The following is a 6,255-nucleotide window of genomic DNA, read 5'->3' as shown; positions in this document are numbered from 1 at the left end:
CGGTTATATCGTTTATATCATAGTATAGCTTGTATTGCTGCTCAGGGTTAAAAGCACGGAGATGCAGCCGTGCGAGGGCCGTCACATCCTCCTCGTCTCAAATAGGAACAAAATCTTGTGAACTTATAAATATGTATGTTTTACATTATTAAAAGCAAACACTAAGCTAAAAACGTGTATAAATATGATTTGGTTGAGCTTAGAAGTTCATTGTTTTCTAAATGATGATGGTATGCGGATGTAGCGAAAATCCAAAAAAAATAATTGTAAAATCAAAAAGGACTTACTTAATATTTTTTTATGGAAAAAAACTGTAGGTGTTGATGCTGAAGTCTTTCCCTTTCTTTCAGTTTAGGTAGGTACAATTCCATAATCTGTTTCAAGGATCGGAGCTTTCCAATTTCCATCGAGAGCAACGAAATACGAGGACACCTAATTTAATAAAATTGTAACTCATTTACCCGCTTTCTCGAAAGTCGTCAAGCTAGTCAAAATTCTGAAAGAATTTATTCAGAAGCTAATCTTTGTAGGTATCTACCTAACCTACTTCTTGTCTCTTTCCATTTTCAATGTTCTTTTTTTCTTGTGTGACTTTTTATGGCAGTTGAATATCAATTATAAAAACTATAAATAATTATTGTTATAAATTCATCAAACCATATTCCTCATTCCTCACAGTCGTGACCCATCTCCATTAATCACGTAATAACGCAAGAGCGCCGGTCGCTTCTCGGCCGGCGAGTCCCATATACCTTCCTTCCAGTTGGCTGGCTGGTTGGGTAGCTGGCTGGCTTCCAGGGGGGGATGCGTAAACGCATTTCCCAGCGATAAAAAAGGAGTTTCTTGGGATACTAATAATGCGATGAGTTCTCATGTCCATTTCGCATATTATGACTCAACTAAGAGTAGGTATTTTAACTCTATGTATACTAAGTATGTATTTTAATTATTTCAATGGAAGGCACGTAACTTATTACTGATTGCCACTACTTAATTCTAGTTGCTATCAAGTTCACTAATATCCTCGTCCGGCGTTTGTTCCACTTCCTGGTGCCTTGGGGATGTTTCACAACGCTGTAATAAATGTCTAATTGTGATGAGATCTGAATGTGTACGGTCCCACTATATCACGCCAATAAATCGTTATTGTGCTTTATTATTTTTGTACAGCTTTTTTTAAAAATCAATTTGCCTTTCAAATAAAATTCTACAAATACGCATGTACTTAATGGTAAAATTCCCGTCGAGGGGGCCATACTTTTTCAGGTAAGAAAATTCATGTAAGAAAATATTTTGTGTTATTTATCGAATTTTGTCAGCCGCACGAAATGGACCATCTTCTACCTACTCTTCATAATTTTTGTGACTCCACATTGGCACCGATTTCAAAAATATTATTATACTAAATTAATTTTTTTTGTGGTTGTGGTAAGGTATTGAAGTCTGTATTTTTTTTTTAATATTTAACCATTTTTAGTGGCCCCATGTATTATAATAATGCTATGCCTGGTTAAAAACCTACTGTTTACTGAGCTATTACACTGATCGCAAGCAATTTACTCTTATCTGTTGAGGAGTTCCAGTATCTATCTTCGAATATGTTAATCAGATGACAGATCTTCACCAAATTTATATGGGACCATTTCAAAAGGGAAATTTATATGGGACCTTTTAAACAAAAAAATATTTTCCAAATCGGTCCAGGCGTCTTCGAGTAATCGGGAAACATACATTAAAAAAACAAAGATTCCGACGAATTGAGAACCTCCTCCTTTTTGAAGTTGATTAAAAAGGTGTAGACGCGCAAAAACTACCAACTCTTTATAGTATAGGTAGTTACTTTCTTCAACAAAAACAATGCTAAGGAGGTTTTCAATTCGGATCATACTTTTTTTTGCTAATTTACTTCGTAGAAAGCTTTGGTCGAAAGCTTGTCTATACAAATTCCTATGAATACATGCGAGTAAAAAATAGTTAAATCTAAATTAAAACTATATTTACCGTAAATGTCATGCATTTAATCACGTCTGACAATGGAAACAGTGCTACCAATGCCCGTTCCGGTGTGATCATCGCGGATTATATCTCCGAATTGTGCTCACTGAAACGCAACACCTCCCAAACTTGACCTCTCAAGTGCAACCTCTCACGATCAATTCCGATCAGACCAGGGCTCAAATTATACCGGTTAATAGGTCCATTAACATACGTCCTTACATCTCACTATTGTTTTGTAACGATATATTAGTTTGTTGAGAGATAGGGTGCATGGGTGTATACTTACGCCTTTAAAGACAATAAGCCAATTGGGTAAAAAATTATATGTTTCGGATCTTCTAATTAGAAGGATATGTTCAATTGTTCATAGGTACGTAGCCTACTTCATATCTAACTGGAGATAGGTATAGGTAAGTAGGAGAAGCCTCGCTAGCTCAACGGTTAAAGGAGCGTTTCCCGGTCGCTGGTTCAAACCCCACCCGTTGCACTATCGTCGTACCTACTCCTATTAAAAGCTTTAAGCTTAGCTGGAGGAGAAAGGGGAATATTAGTCGGCATAATAACTTTCTTTAAAAAAAGGTATACTTGTTTAAGCAGCTATCATAATCATCACCATCTTAGCCCATTGCAGGCCTACTACTGAGTATGGGTCCCTTCTCAAAATGATAAGGGCATCCCATAGTCCGCCTCTCTGGCCAAGTGCAGACTGAGTCGCGAGCATAAGCTAGTAAATTTTAAGCCGGAAAAATAATGGTTACAAGTTACAACAGACAAGACACAAAAGTGTTCAATAGTCTCAGCAGCGCACTGGCATGAAGCAGCCACCGTGAAGATCTGTGGAGATGACCTTCACTGGTCCATTGTGCGCCCTCCGACCTCCGCCCTTCATAATTACCTAATCTAAGTAAGTACTATGTGCTAAAATTCTTAGGAACTGCAATACGTAATGCAATCTCAAAGGTAAGTGTTTGTAAACATGCTTCGTACACTGAAGTTGTTGTCATCTGGAGCCCTGCCGCCGAAGTTTTTGAAGACCACCCTGGCGCAGTGTGGGTTATTAGTGGGAATTTCCGACAGGGGAAATTTGGAATTTTATAACTTCTAATTTTTTTCTGGTCTGGTGGAAGGCTTCGGCCGTGGCTAGTCCGCGGCTTAGTAAGGCGGCAAAGCCATGCTGCCTTATTTAGCGTTCGGGTGACATGTGTATAAACCAAAGGGGTAAAGCTGAATAAAAACTGTCATACCCCTTCCAGGTTTGCCCGCTTCTGTCTTAGACTGCATTATCACTTACCACCAGGTGAGATTGCAGTCAAGAGCTTATTTGTATCTGGATAAAAAACAAAGTTTGGCAGCTACAGGGGCGAAAATAGATATTGGATTTTTCTGTCAGGCCAGTACAGGTGGTACAGGCCCGTAGTTAAAAAGTTGGCCGTATTTTACCCCCGTGCTTCAATTCTTTCTTTCTTTCTTTCTTTCAATGCCGCAGTCCTGCGCCTGATCTCTCTTCGCTCGTGTCAGATTGCCGTCCCATTGGACTATGAGTGAGTATTCCTCACTCATAGTCCAATCCGCACATGGCCAGCGTGGTAGACTATGGCCAGAACCCTTCTCACTCTGAGAGGAGACCCATGCTCTGCAGTGAGCCGGTAATGGGTTGATCATGATGATGATGATGATGATAGTCCAATTGGACTCTCTATTGAGAGTGTGCGCCTTTTTCTAACGCGTTTTTATGTAGTGGGCCGTGAAATATTACTTAGCAACGATTTAAATTCAAAAATTAACTAAGTATAAACAGTTATTTTTGATTTATATTAGTCAGCCTTAATTATTATTATTAGTATTCATATTATCTACCGATCAATCACGACACGAGTACTTACTTAATTACAATTTGCCTAAGATTTTTGCCATATTATCTAAGTATATCCAAATAATATTTAAAAATATTAGGAGTAGACCGTGTCTACGATAATTATAGGTATTACTTAAAAATTCTATGAGAATATCCATACAAAAACTCATCAAAAAATATTAAGTAATTACTAAAAACCCGGATTTATTATTAAAGTGTCTTGTTAGGTAGGACCCGAGTAATTAATGGCTGTAAGTTCTTATCTTTCATACATACAATTGAATTTAGTAGGCAAATACAAACGATTTGGGGAGGTCGTGGGACAGACGGACAGACAATTGTCGATAAGGATCGTCAATTTTGTTCACGCTTTGTACTTGCGGTGCTTTATGGTAGGCTGAGAGATGACTGCAACATTTCGAGTGGTGCGAATACTTGCAATGGAACTATACCTACTAGCGACCCGTCACCCGCCCCGGCTTCGCACGAGTAGCTTATCACAATTTTCGTAAAAACCTCAATTTTTTTTTTAAATCTTACTTGTTTAGCTTTCTACTGGTGAAAGAATTTTCAATATCGGTTCAGTAGCTCCAGAGATTACTTCCTACAAACAAACTTAAGAACTTTACCTCTTTATAATATTAGTATACATTGTCTACAAGTCCAGGCTCAATTGTCACCAAACAAACGAAGACGGATAGCTTATAATTACATACTTCTCTCTAGTACTAAAGGAAACCTAAAAACATTTATTCAAAATGGTAATACGATTATCAGTTGTTGAACTTGTAAGATAATTATGGTGATAATTAAGTACGAATTAAATTAAAAGCTACGAGGGTTCCAAATGTTTCACGTTCGCAAACACACTATTGGCTTAAATATACAGTTGCAGTAATAGTACCATACATTCAGCCAATCAAAGCAATTGCGATTGTAGGTACTTAGCAATGTGATAATTAGAACATTCGTGCTAAAGAAGTGAATTTGATTGCAGTTAATCGTGCAGATCAAGGAGTTCAAAATTATTTGTTCCGTATTATTTTTCAATCTGAATAGGTAGGTACCACATTACTTTTCCCCATATAACTCAGATAGTAAATGTTGCGGCTGACTCTTTGTCTATGTGTTTTATGAATTATGAGTAGGAAGCTGGGCTGATTATGAAAATTTTATTGCGATGTGAAACAACATGGCTTTGTTGGTCGCTATTATGATTAATTAACTGCTTTTGGCGACTATTAATATTTTTAAGGTTTAGTGTTTATTTTAAACAATTCGTATATAATGTTTACAGCCCATGAATAGTTATGAGCTATGACCGTCAGTGAGACTATAAAATCTAGGTTTGTTTCTGGTCCTAGGCATTTTCTAAAGCTACCTTGTCTAGCTAGCTCGTATTTTGTGCTAGTCGTACCTATTCGGACGTCACTAAATAAATAAATAAATAAAAATATTTTTTATTTACAAGTACTTTTGAATCGTCAAATGCATCTACCACTGGTTCGGAATGAAAGGAAACTTCTGAATTAGGTACTTACCTGAATATTTTTAGTCTATAGATATTGCGCGGGTGACGTGCGGGTGTGCGGTGCGTCCCCCCGCCCGATACCCCGATTGCCATCTCGATCTGTCGCGTAACTGGTAGGTATTACTATTATGAAGTTCAACTTTAACAACGCCTACAATTTTTTTGAAGCAATGTTTTTGTTTTATTCAAGACTAGTTTATGCTCGCGACTTCGTCCGCGTGGACTACACAAATTTAAAACCCCTATTTCACTCCTTTAGGGGTTGAATTTTCAAAAATCCTTTCTTAGCGGATGCCTACGTCATAAAAGCTATCTGCATGCCAAATTTCAGCCTGATCCGTCCAGTAGTTTGAGCTGTGCGTTGATAGATCAGTCAGTCAGTCAGTCAGTCAGTCAATCAGTCAGTCAGTCACCTTTTCCTTTTATATATTTAGATACTGCGCACAATATTTTACTAGGCGAGTAGGTTTTTTCATCTTCAGCTCTTTTCATACGTGGAAATTTTCATTCAGATACAAGTTAGCCCTTGACTGCAATCTCACCTGGTGGTAAGTGACGATGCAGTCTAAGATGGAAGCGGGCTAACCTGGAAGGGGTATGGCAGTTTTTAATAAATCCATGCCCCTTTGGTTTCTACACGGCATTGTACCGGAACGCTAAAACACCTGGAGGCACGGCATTTGCCGGTAGGGTGGTAACTAGCCACGGCCGAAGCCTCCCACCAGACCAGACCAGAAATTTAGAAATTATAAAATTCCAAATCCCTGCCAAGAATCGAACCCGGGACCTCCCACTAATAAAACCACCGCGCCAAGAAGATTGTCAAAAAGAGGAGGTGGATATTAGTGTGTGTAAAACTAAGACGAATTGT

The sequence above is a fragment of the Maniola hyperantus genome, chromosome 5 (assembly GCF_902806685.2).
Source record: "Maniola hyperantus chromosome 5, iAphHyp1.2, whole genome shotgun sequence".
Taxonomy (NCBI): domain Eukaryota; kingdom Metazoa; phylum Arthropoda; class Insecta; order Lepidoptera; family Nymphalidae; genus Maniola; species Maniola hyperantus.
This window is presented reverse-complemented; position numbering follows the sequence as displayed.